This window comes from Triturus cristatus, chromosome 2_1 (assembly GCF_964204655.1).
Source record: "Triturus cristatus chromosome 2_1, aTriCri1.1, whole genome shotgun sequence".
NCBI lineage: Eukaryota > Metazoa > Chordata > Amphibia > Caudata > Salamandridae > Triturus > Triturus cristatus.
The window spans coordinates 737,946,822-737,960,303 of NC_140581.1; the positions used below are offsets into that span (position 1 = coordinate 737,946,822).

The following is a 13,482-nucleotide window of genomic DNA, read 5'->3' on the forward strand; positions in this document are numbered from 1 at the left end:
AGTACAAAGCCCTTCCCCCCTGTCCAGCCCGACAGGCAGGTAAATTAGTTTTTCAGGAGGCATACACCTCCAAAAGACTAGTCGCATCTTTAGGATGGGTTAGGAGGTCTGTACAGCCAAGGAAGGGTTCTGCCATGTTGGAAGACCTTAAATTGGAGGCCACTGTACCTTACGCCCTAATGCTCCCTAAACAAGGATTTAAGGGACTCACCTAACACCAGGACCTCCGTTCTGACTTTAAATCTGAGAAGAGACACAAAAAAGATGCCGTCACGACAACAGGATTTTGGACTCTGCCACAGCACAGAGAGAAGAAACGTAAGAGACCATGTACTGAAACCGTGTGTTTGGCATGTGTCCATGGCAGAAGCTTGTTGTTCCCAGGAAGAGGGACTCCAGTGGACAGCAGAAACCAAAGCAGACTCCCTGGGATTGGTGGGAACAGTCCTGTGCAAGCTGCAAGATAATCAACTTGCTGCGTGAAAAGAATTGCGACCCTCTGAGCCTGTCGAAAGTGAGCCTGAATATAAGTGGTGTCCTGCAAGCCGGGAGTGGTAGCTAAGCTTTCACCAAGTTTCAAGCTGCTACCCCATTCCTGTCGAAGCACAGCTGCCGAAGTAGCCGTGGACTACATTTGCCCTTGATTGACATCTCCAGCCCAAGAGCAACTTGCAGCTACCGTCGCTGCTTTATTCCTGCATCCTGAAGTTGGAGTTGTTGAGTGTCTGGTAAACCATCTTTTTTGGAGCAACCTGCCCCAGTGATTGATAGCGGACAGCTACCTCTGCACCCAGAGCCGACGAGCAAGGTAGAAGAAATCTAGCTGTTGAACCCAAGTCCTAGGACCACAAAGGCTTCTACTGTCTGTGGGTAGAGTGGAACTCCATCTCCAAGTGTGGTTTTGGAATGTTATGTTATAACAATTTGTACAGTGCACAGCTACTCAGTGTCCCGGCGCTCAAGGTTTAGGCACCGACTTAAAACATAGTCAGGATAAGTGAAAAGCCAGGTTTTCAGTTTCTTTTTGAAAGAAGGGTGATCGCTGGTTAGGCGAAGGTCTCTCTGAAGTTTATTCCAATTGAGGGGTCCTAGATAATTAAAAGATCTGCCACCCATTCTGCGTTGATGGATCCGGGAGACTGTTGCCAGGTAAGCAGAGGAAGAACACAAAGTGCGAGCTGGAATGTATTTATGAATCCTCTCTCTGAGGTAACCTGCTTCTGAATCATGCAAGGCCTTATGCACTAGTACTATGGCCTTAAATTGCACCCTCCTTTTCACGGGAAGCCAGTGACGGGCCTTCAGATGGGCGGACATATGGGACCTAGGGGGGAGATTAAGTAATAGTCTGACTGCCAAGTTCTGCACCACCTGAAGCCTACTAAGGAGGTACTCGGGGAGTCTGAGGTAAAGGTCGTTCCCATAATTCAGTGTCATGGTAATCAGAGCCTGGATTACTTTTTTCCTGGCTGACTCAGACAGGAGAGGTAGGAATCTTTTCAGCATGCGAAGAGTGCTGAAACAGGAACAAATCAACGCTTGTATCGGAGGTTGGAAGGAAAGGTACAGTCAAATTTGATACCTAGCTTCCTTCCAGAACTTTGAGGATGGCCTGCCTGCGGCGCATCCTTAGGCCAGCAAGATCTCCAAAAATTGGGAGGGGCGGCTCTAAAGATCACGATCTGTCTTGTCCCGGTTGCATTTTAGTTGGTGCCGAGCTAACTACGGAAACACCATAGCGAGACCTTGTGAGATGAGCTCCCAGTCTAGCTCTTCTTCCTTGCCACAGGAGAAGAGAAGCAGAGTATTGTCCGCGTATGAGATTTCTTTTGTGCCCATTGACACTACCAATGTTGCTAGAGGCGTAAGGTAGATATTGAGCAAAGTGGGGCTCAGGGCTGATGCCTGGCGTACACCCACTGTCAAAGTTCAGCCTTGCGATGAAAATGGGGGCAGCCAGAAGAAAAGAGGTAAGCCATTTCAGGGCAGTGCTTCTGATCCCTATTGCCTGAAGGCGTTCAAGTAGTTTTAGATAGGGAACTGTGTCAAAGGCAGCGGTTAGGTCCAACATAATCAGGATGGCCTTGCCTCTAACATGCTCCACTTTTGTCAAGTGCTGCAAGTTTGACAGCTCCTGTGGATCCTGTTCAGTACCAAGTTATGTTATGTTATGTTAAACGGGGTTTTGTTAAGCGCTCAGCTACTCAAGCAGAGTGTCCCGGCGCTATCAGACCCGAAGCCACAGAGCTCTAAACAGGGGGGGGGGGGGCTTATTGGCTAAAGAGCCAAGTCTTGAGCTCTTTTCTGAAGGACAGCAAGCTCTCACTCATCCGTAAAGAGAGTGGGAGGGCATTCCAAGCCCGGGGCGCAAGGTACTTGAAGGAGCGTCCACCAATGCGGGCGCGCCTAATTGCTGGGACCGTGGAGAGAGATAGAGACGCTGAGCGCAAAGCTCTGGCTGGTTTATAGAGGATGAACCTCTTTCTGAGATAACTAGGGCCCATGCCATGAAGGGTTTTAAAAGCAAGGGTGAGCGTTTTAAACTCAATGCGCCTCTGGATCGGCAGCCAATGAAGGGTTTGCAACAGGCCAGACGCATGGGCGCGATGACCAAGACCAAAAATCGCACGAGCGGCCGAATTTTGCACAATCTGCAGGCGCGAGAGGAGAGACTTCGGGAGGCCCAGATAAAGGACATTGGCATAATCAAGCCTGGATCCTATTAGGGCCTGCACTGTCGTCTTCCTGTGGGCAATGGGGAGGAGGGGAAGGAATTTTCTAAGTGCTTTCAAGACCCCGAAACACTGGCCAACCAGACTCATAATTTGTGGTTTCAGAGAGAGGGAGGTGTCCAGCTTAACCCCAAGATTTTTTGCCACCGGTGTTGCATTAGAGGGGGGGGACATGTCCAGCGGCCACCAGGATTTCCAACACGTATCAGGGGGACAGCCAAAAAAGAGAACCTCGGATTTTTCCGAGTTGCATTTGAGTTGATTCATTTGAAGCCAATTAAAGACTGCCTCCAGACAGCCTTTGATGAGAGCACCATCGAAGTCCATATCTTTCTCGCATGAGAAAAGGAGCTGAGTATCATCAGCATAAGAGACAATCTGGGCACCGAAAGACTCCGCAAGTGCCGCCAGAGGGGAAATATAGATATTAAAAAGAGTAGGACTCAGGATTGATCCCTGAGGCACACCCACCTCCATGGGTGGCACTACCGCGGAGTGTGGGGGTGCCCAGACTGTTTGTTGGCGGTTGGACAGAAAAGACGAAAACCAGTTGAGTACCGTACCACCAATACCGATCTCCTCAAGGCGCGCTAGAAGGCGGCCATGGGGGACGGTGTCAAATGCCGCCGAGAGATCAAGCAAAATCAGCATTGCCTTCCCCCCAGAGTCCAGGACTTCCTTAATGGCCTCAGTCACCTCCAACAGGGCCGTCTCCGTGCTCATGTTGGCACGGAAACCGGATTGAGTGTGGTGCAGAATACCATGGGACTCAACGAAGAGCGAGAGGACAGACTGCACGTGCTTTTCCGCAACTTTTGCCAAGGCTGGGAGCAAGGAGATAGGTCGATAGTTGGCATGAGTAGTGGGGTCTAAGGACGGCTTCTTCAGCAGTGGTACGACCATCGCTTGCTTCCAGATGGAAGGAACTGTGCCTGTTTCTAAGGAGCGGTTTATAATGGGGTTCACCATCGGGTTTAGCACATGGGCCACTTTAGCCAACAGCTTGGCAGGGCAAGGGTCCAACGGAGAGCCCGATCTTATTTTTAAGAGTAATTCCAGAGAGTCAAGAGGTTGGAGAGGAGGGAAACTCATCAGGCTGGGTTGCCCCTGCTTAGGCACCTCAGACGGGGTATTGGGCCAGGACAGTCCTCCCAGGTCGAGAGAGGAAAAAGTAGCCTGAATACTCCTGATTTTATTGGAGAAGAAGCTGGCTAATTGAGAAACCCACGTCTCAGAAAAGGAACATTTGAGGGAGCTGGCGGCAGGAGAGGTAAATTCTTTAACAATAGCAAAAATTTCCTTGCTAGTGTTCGCAGCTTCTTCAATCCTATGGGTGAAGTACATTTTTTTGGCTACATAAATTTCTTTATGATAAGCCTTAATACAGGACCTATAGGCCTCCTTTAGTGAATCTAAATAGTTGGCACGCCAAGCTCTCTCGGCCTTCTTACAAAGCCTTCTACTGGTATTGAGAGCGTGTGTGAACCAGGGGCCAGAGGCACGTGAGGATTTCTTAAGGGAACGCTTAGGCGGGGCTAAGTCCTCCAAACACTGTGCTAGCCATGTTTGAAAGCGAAGGAGGTCCAGTTCTAAGTCCCCGGTGAGAGAACAGGGGTGAGATAGCCTATAGTGCTCAATCATCTCAGGTGTGACTAGATGAAAGGGGCGTGACAGGCGGGACTGACATCCGACAGGCCTACCCGTCCCCGCGAACAGGGACTGAATCTTAAAAGTTAGTAACGAATGGTCCGACCATAAGACGGGAAGAGGGGGTGCAACAGAGATGGGAGAGGTGGAGAAGATCTGGTCCAATGTGTGGCCTTTATCGTGGGTCGGCGATATCACGTAGGGTAGAAGGCCCAAGGGAGCAGTGATATCAAGTATCTGGATAGTGTCAGTGGCAGCCAGAGTATCAAAATGTATGTTAAAATCGCCCAATAGGATAAAATGTTTAAATTGAATGCTCAGAGTAGATATTATAGTAACAAGCTCTTCGCTAAAAGATCCCAAGGGGCCTGGCGGTCGATAAATCAGCAGACCGGCACAGGATTGAGCCGGCGAAAAGGAAAGGCAAAAACCCAATGCTTCAACCCCGTGGATTTCATTCGTGGGGATAATGGAGCATTCGTACTGTCTATCTATCAGCAATGCTACACCCCCACCCTTTCTGTTCATCCTGTCTTTTCTAAGTATGTAATAGTTGGGGGGCAAGGCATTAGCAATATCTGGGCCCGACGTATCATCAAGCCATGTTTCAGTAAGAAATAGACAGGCTGGCTTGAAATCGGTCAGGAAACTGAACAGATCTTGAGCATGCTTGCAAGCCGAACGAGTGTTTAAAAGAGCACAATTGAAAGACCGGTCGTCCGAGTTATGAGTCGTCGTAAAGGTTAACTGCCGACTAAGCTTGGGAGCCATGGGCTTCACCCAGTCCCATCTCAAGGACCACCCGCACCCTGGACAGCTCAGATTCTCCCCTGTACCAAGGTCACATACCCCACAGTTGCTGTGCAGGTCAGTTCTTAAAGCACGCAGCTGAGGGCCAGTGTACTCCACTATTCCGCACCCGTCCGCATCCGGGACGCTGACGGGCGCAGACGGGCTTTCCTTAGGCGCTCCTTTGGCGCGGGAAAGGCGCCTCCGCAATGCGCGTCCGCTGCGCGGAGTCATCACCTTCTAGTTTTATAGTTCCCGCCCGTGAGGCAGCAAGCCTAGTCCGCCGACCAGCGAGCCAGCCTCACTCAAGATGGCCGCCGTCCCCGTGCGACTATCCCGCTGTCCACTGACCAGCGAGAGGGGCGCCCAGAGAGCACAGCAGGAAGGAGGAGAGCGCGGAGCAGCGAGGAGCCGACACCGGTGAAAGCGACTTCGCTCCGCTGCCCCAGGTAAGAAGAGAGTCCCCTAAGCCCCCAAAACACAGCGAGAGTATAGGAAAGATCTCCCGGCTTTGCGCCTCAGGAGAGAAGGTGCAGCAGTAAAGGCAGAATAAATACACTTCAATACACTTCACATAAGATACACCAAAGAATTAAAAACGATAAAACAATAAAATCCAGTTTTTAAAATAGCGCTAGTCAATAGTGCAAAGTAGGCAATCACCATCCACCGCCACAGAGAGCTCACACCAAGGCAGCCGCCCAGGTAGAGTCCGTGGCAAAGGTCTGATCGGGGCAGGGCAGGGAAGCTAGTTTTATAGTTCCCGCCCGTGAGGCAGCAAGCCTAGTCCGCCGACCAGCGAGCCAGCCTCACTCAAGATGGCCGCCGTCCCCGTGCGACTATCCCGCTGTCCACTGACCAGCGAGAGGGGCGCCCAGAGAGCACAGCAGGAAGGAGGAGAGCGCGGAGCAGCGAGGAGCCGACACCGGTGAAAGCGACTTCGCTCCGCTGCCCCAGGTAAGAAGAGAGTCCCCTAAGCCCCCAAAACACAGCGAGAGTATAGGAAAGATCTCCCGGCTTTGCGCCTCAGGAGAGAAGGTGCAGCAGTAAAGGCAGAATAAATACACTTCAATACACTTCACATAAGATACACCAAAGAATTAAAAACGATAAAACAATAAAATCCAGTTTTTAAAATAGCGCTAGTCAATAGTGCAAAGTAGGCAATCACCATCCACCGCCACAGAGAGCTCACACCAAGGCAGCCGCCCAGGTAGAGTCCGTGGCAAAGGTCTGATCGGGGCAGGGCAGGGAAGCTAGTTTTATAGTTCCCGCCCGTGAGGCAGCAAGCCTAGTCCGCCGAACAGCGAGCCAGCCTCACTCAAGATGGCCGCCGTCCCCGTGCGACTATCCCGCTGTCCACTGACCAGCGAGAGGGGCGCCCAGAGAGCACAGCAGGAAGGAGGAGAGCGCGGAGCAGCGAGGAGCCGACACCGGTGAAAGCGACTTCGCTCCGCTGCCCCAGGTAAGAAGAGAGTCCCCTAAGCCCCCAAAACACAGCGAGAGTATAGGAAAGATCTCCCGGCTTTGCGCCTCAGGAGAGAAGGTGCAGCAGTAAAGGCAGAATAAATACACTTCAATACACTTCACATAAGATACGCCAAAGAATTAAAAACGATAAAACAATAAAATCCAGTTTTTAAAATAGCGCTAGTCAATAGTGCAAAGTAGGCAATCACCATCCACCGCCACAGAGAGCTCACACCAAGGCAGCCGCCCAGGTAGAGTCCGTGGCAAAGGTCTGATCGGGGCAGGGCAGGGAAGCTAGTTTTATAGTTCCCGCCCGTGAGGCAGCAAGCCTAGTCCGCCGACCAGCGAGCCAGCCTCACTCAAGATGGCCGCCGTCCCCGTGCGACTATCCCGCTGTCCACTGACCAGCGAGAGGGGCGCCCAGAGAGCACAGCAGGAAGGAGGAGAGCGCGGAGCAGCGAGGAGCCGACACCGGTGAAAGCGACTTCGCTCCGCTGCCCCAGGTAAGAAGAGAGTCCCCTAAGCCCCCAAAACACAGCGAGAGTATAGGAAAGATCTCCCGGCTTTGCGCCTCAGGAGAGAAGGTGCAGCAGTAAAGGCAGAATAAATACACTTCAATACACTTCACATAAGATACACCAAAGAATTAAAAACGATAAAACAATAAAATCCAGTTTTTAAAATAGCGCTAGTCAATAGTGCAAAGTAGGCAATCACCATCCACCGCCACAGAGAGCTCACACCAAGGCAGCCGCCCAGGTAGAGTCCGTGGCCAAGGACAACCAAATCACCTCTGCATCCAGACTCCCTGGTCAAGGTAACAAATAATGACTGTTGGAACTTGGTCTAGGGACCCGTATGACCTTATCCACAAGATACCACTGAACTCATACATTGAACTCACCCTGCAAGTAACAGTGTCACCTATGTTTTCCCTCATTCATTTCTATGGGACCAGTTTGAAAGATTTATTGCATTTATTTTTGAACACTTCAGAAATCTAATACTCCGGTTGTATTTATGACACAAAGTTTGTTTTGGTGTCTATATTCATATAAAAATGAGCTATTTATATAAATTGGTGTTGGATTTCTTTCGAGTTGTCTCAATTATTTATGCACCATAATGGTACTGTAAATTGCTTAACACGTGTTCCTCCAGTAATGCCTGACTGCTCTTTGCCACACTACCAGGACTGAGCTAAGTATTATTGTTGTTTAATCCAAGGATCATCTCTGTGTATTGTGAACATATTGTATTGTAAGGCCTCCCAGCCATACCACCTAATATTCCACCTTGCAACATCTGGCATGAGTGGAAAAGAAAAACAAATGTGCATCATGGAGAGCCCTGTCCAACAGGAAAGAAGGGTTACTACACCGTACCTTCATAGTTTAAAGCAACTCAGTAATTTATTTTTCATGCAGCACATTGCCAGCAGACTTTTCTGAGCACCTCGCATGTCTATGTCTGGATTTTTGTGTTTTTGCCTGGAGAAGATTTCAAGAAAGGAAGGGCTTGTGTAGTGCCGTATCCTAGTACTCCGTGAATGGCTGCAATGCTTCATGCACTTGTTCCACGAAAACTTGGGAGGGACGGGCAAGCACCGATGAGGGAGGGAAAAAACAACAATTAATTTTTTTTTATTATTATGCACAGTGAATCGAAACTAGAATTCAGCACCTCCTAAATTACCTACTTCATGTTGACAGTGATATATTACATTAAAAAGTCCAGCTAACACATTAAAATATAAAAACAAGCAGCAACGAGGTGGGAAAAATACAGGGACAAGCAGAGATATGGGCGAGATCAGGGCGGGCAAGCAGCGACCTGGGAGCGGTGGGGGAGACGGGAAGCACCTTTGGTGGTGGAAGGAAGCAACAATGAAGGCGAAGCAAAAAAAGTACTTCAATCCAACCAGGATAAGTAGAAGGATACTAAATTAATCAGTACTTGGTCCGTGCTCCAGTCAAGACACAAGTACGCAAACAGGAAGTTAAGCAAGCACAAACTGACCAGTGTGAAGCAAGGACATGAGAGGGATAATGATGCGACCAATGGTGAGCAGTGGGTGGGCTGCAAGCCCCTTACTGTGTACAATATCTCTTGCAAGCAATCGCAGCATGGAATAAATGAGGCCTTCTGCAAGTATTATCAGGCGCTCTACCAGTCGCCCCCACCACTGGCGGAAGATACCCTTGATGCTCTCCTAGCTGATGTACCGTTCCCTCAATTAAACAAAGCGGCACAAGACGACCTCTCTGGTCCCATCACTAGGGCGGAAATTAAGGAGACCATCCGAGACCTTCCTCGGAACAAGGCCCCCTGCCTTGGTCTTCTGGCCAAATCCTTTGCTACATTCTCAGACTCCCTTGTACCGAAGCAAGAGCGCCTGTATAACTTTGCGATGGACACAGGAACACTGCCTCCCACCACTAGGCAGGCATTGTTGGTATCCCTTCCCAAACCAGGCTGCTCGGCTACGGACCTCTCAGGCTTCAGGCCCTTGTCCCTGCTCACGACTGAATACTCCCATATCTGCATACGTTAATTCACCCAGACCAATGCGGTTTTGTACCAGCGCGTAGCACCTCACTCAACATTAGGAGGTTATATCCCGTCATGGCATCAACCCCCCCAGAAAGCCGTAATGCAGGATGTATCACGCTAGACTAGAGGCAGGCATTTGACACGCTTAGATGAGACTATATGTTTCAGGTACTCAGGAGATTTGGAATACCTCCAGACTACCTGAAGTGGGTGAAATTGCTGTATTCAGCAACCTCCGCGAGGGCTCGCACTGGGAGCCATATCTCACCGGAATATCCGATTGGGAAAGGCACCTGCCAGGGCTGCCCCTTGTCTCCGATACTGTTCGTGCTAGCCCTGGAACCTCTGGCTCTTAAGTTAGGCTATCGACAGCACAGACAGGTATTCGCCTGGGACATGCCACACACGTGCTGTCGGCCTATGCAGACTATATAATTCTATACGCCAGCGATCTGACCACAGATCTCACACCGATGCCAGACATCTTCAATACCTTTGCACAACTCTCAGGTCTCACCATAAATGAGAACAAATCATACGCCTTTTTTTCATCCTGGGGAACGCCCAGAGGCGATTCAGTTTGGTCCACACTCCCTAGTGGTCGCTACACACGTTTAAATATCTGGGCATACAAGTGTACAGAACTTCGCCAGACCTTATTGAGGGTAATCTAGTTAAGGCTATCGGAGCACTTCGGTCGCAGGTCACATTCTGGTCTTCACTACCGCTCTCTGTGATGGGCCGTGTAGCGATCTCAAAAATGGTGGTCCTACCTCATCTGCTATACTTCTTTACTAATTTGCCGGTGGTGATCCCAACTCCGATACTCAACTCGTTGAACACAATGTTGTCCGACTTGATTTGGGGCAATGGCCGCCGCAGTGTGAAACTGTCTGAACTGCAACTGGACACAGCTAAGGGTGGTCTGGGTGCCCCAGACTTCCACGCATACTGCTACGCGAGTCAACTACAGTGGCTCTCTCGCATTGGCTGGCAGGGAGTAATCTGCATGAAATAGATTACACTCCCGCTGACGTCCACCGGGTGTGGGGGGGGGTTACACACACTATTACTGCCAAAGGCTAGGATACCTACTGGTGCCCTGACACTCCTTCGCACTGCACTTGCGTACTGGAAAAAATCCACCCACTACACGCATGGTTGCCCTCCATACTCTGACAACACACCGCTCTTGGGTATCCCTACCCCTACTGGCTTACTCACCAAACGGAGACTCCTTGCTTGGACTGAGTGCGTTGTCGCCACTTTAGGCGCTTTGTTCGATGAGGGCACCCTCATGGACCATGGTAATTTTACTAGACACCATGGGGTCACAGACACACTATATCTCATGCATGCTGCAGTCCTACAATATGTGAAGAAGCACTGGACCCCACACAGGGAGGCACCCGCGCGACACAAACTGGTCCATGTGACCTACCTGATGGGAGAAGGCCGCCACCTCACTAAATGGCTGTACAACACACACTAGAATCCCCTTGACGGACTTACGCAATAGATGGTCCATGGATCTTGGTACAGAATTGACAGATATAGAATGGTACACGATTTTAGAATACCCCCAATAAATCCCACGTAACGCCAAATTTAAGTTTATTCAGTGTATGGTCTTACACAGGGCATATCTCACCCCGCACCGCCTACAGTGCATATTCCCAGCCATGCAACACCATTGCCCCAGATGTAAGCTAGAGGAAGCTGACCTACTCCACATGCTGTGGCTGTGCCCAGTGATCTGCTCTTACTGGTTGGAAGTGGTTACAATGGTCATTTCTGCGACTGGGATTCCTGTACCAAGCACGACTGCTGTCTGTCTGTTGGGATTGTCCCGGCGTCCCAGGGCGCAGAAATTACAGCTTTGCTTTGTAGACCCAGCGCTACTAATGGCCAAATGCTCTGTCACGATGCGGTGGAAGTCAGTTGCACCCCCAACACTTTATGGTTGGCACGGGGAGGTGGTAAGTTGGGGCAGTGCGGAAAGCGTTGCAATCCGGCGGGAGGAAACCCGAGGATGGTGCAAAAGGGTAATCTCTCTGGACTGGGATACAATACTAGAAGCTTTCAAGGCCCTTGCACCACCACCAGTCCCTGTAGCGCAGGATTAATAGTAGCTCATACTACCCAGGCCCTTCCCAGCCTGCAATGTTATTTTGCGTATGTCCTGCTGACTTAACAATGTAAAGTATGGATATTGAAATGTGTAAAGAAAGTGTGGGTGCGACTGGCGGAGCACTCTGACACAAGGTTGAGATGGGGTTGGGTCAGACGAAGTTGGGGAAGAGTGGGTTTAGCGGGTTAGTTTAATTACCCCATTACATGTAACCTTTTCTCTAGACTGCAGCTGTTCTGCAATACAGCAAGAATTGGACCACTTAGAGCTACAGCCGAACAATACCGTTTATTAAGCACTGACCAAAAGGAAAATGTAATGCTGTTGAATACATTCGGTGCTACTATTGTAACCACAGAGACCGTTCTAAATCAGACTGTATTGCGGAATCTGATGTACCTAATATACATGTCTATTTCTTAATGGATGTTAATTGTTAAAGGAAAAAACCTAATAAAATGGGTTATAAAAAAAATAAAAATCTCTCGCAAGCGAGAGCGAATGCACTGTCACACACAAGACCTACACAGGGTGGACTGATGCGGCTGAGTACTGCGTCCTGTTTTAATTCTAAAGATGGCAGGATGAAAAAAACTGCAATGATCAAAGCATATGCAAATTCCATGGCAAACGCCATCATACCTATCAAAAAACAACCTTATTGATAAGTCTAAGGAGTCTTAGAGGCCCTGGAACATTACAGCTCCAGATGAAGAGTGAATTAATTCAAGCAGATCTGAATTCCACCATGATGTCTACTCCAGATGATCCACATGGTTGTGGGGTTATCCTTACTATACAAGTAGGGCACAACGATTAGTAGCTTGATAAAGCTGGTAGATTAGTAATTTCGACAGGGTGTGAATTAAGCGTGTGCCAGCCATACAGCATTGATCAGCTCTAAGTACCGTTGATAGGCTTGATTCATAACAAGAGGTGTGTGACCCCATACAAGATGGTGACCCTAACGATATTCATGAATCCCTGCCAACATAAAGTCTCAAATATATGCCGTAACTAGGATTTCTGGTCCCCAAGTGGAAGCACCTGGTATCATGGCAGGGTCTGGGGCCCAAGAGTAACATTTCACACCTTGCCAGTTCAGTGCAAATCCGGTGGTGCTGAGAGAACTGTTTTCACGGTTTACTGTGCATGGCAAGGGAATTCGTTTTGCACCCTTTTGAATAATCCATTCAGAAAAGGGCACATAAATACCCCTACACATTCACCCAAGTAGTGACAGCTTGTGTCTACCGTCTGCACTAAAGAAGGGAGTTATCCAGCCTAATGTTCCTGCTTCACAACTGTGTTCCCCGCTATCCTTAATGCCTGAAATCTGGAACAGGCCCCAGGGATTTGCCTTATCAGAATAGTTTTGGGTAGTTCTGTTTTTTTCTTCAAACAAATGCCCATCCCCTTTTGCTTATACCTATCTTCATATCAAGAGCAAGGTTTTGTCCCTGTTGTCTTTATGTGCCCTTACAAGATTCCTCCAACAAGTTCTGGCTGGGGATGGCACCCAGTAGGTTAGATGGTGATACTAAATGCCTCCTGTGAGACGATGGAGAATTGCAAGAGGGAAAGCTGTGGTATATGATTGCTGTAGTGACCGACCCTGCCCAGTGTCCCCTCTCAACACCATTATTAACAATACAAGTACTAAGTCTTCCTGCTCCACAGCTTTCTTGGAAGAATTTAGTGAGATTGCTGACAGTTTATCTTTCCCATTTAATTCCTGTCTGCCTTATCAGCTAGTGGTCCTGACAAAAACGATGCCATTTTCATGTACAGTGGCATGTGTTTTTGGCAATGATGTTTCAACTACACTTTTTCCTCTCTCCTAAGTGAACGCTTGTTCATTTTCGAGGTGGCAGAAACGGGCTGAAAGTGTGTTTTAAAATGCTCTCTTCTGACAAAGAATGATTCACTTAGCATTGAATTCAGTCGTGGAATATGCTTTGGAGATACGCATTGCCTGTGCCCAAGATGCAAAGTCTTGACATTTTCTTCTTCCAAATCCTCTGCTCCTCTGTCTGAACGGAGTGACATGCCATAGTATAACCTAAAAAAAAGGTTGGGGAGGGGGGGGGGGTCGAGTTTACATTGTAAGGTTTGATCTTTAAAAATGTGTGAAGTTTTCTCAATGGAAACGACATCGAC

The 13,482-nt window shown here is 49.1% G+C and overlaps 1 protein-coding gene across 1 annotated transcript in view; it reads left to right on the top strand.

Annotated features, from left to right (window-relative positions):
* SNX2 (sorting nexin 2) overlaps positions 1 to 13,482 on the top strand; it is a 556,635-nt gene that overhangs the window by 468,785 nt on the left and 74,368 nt on the right. The window lies entirely within an intron of this gene.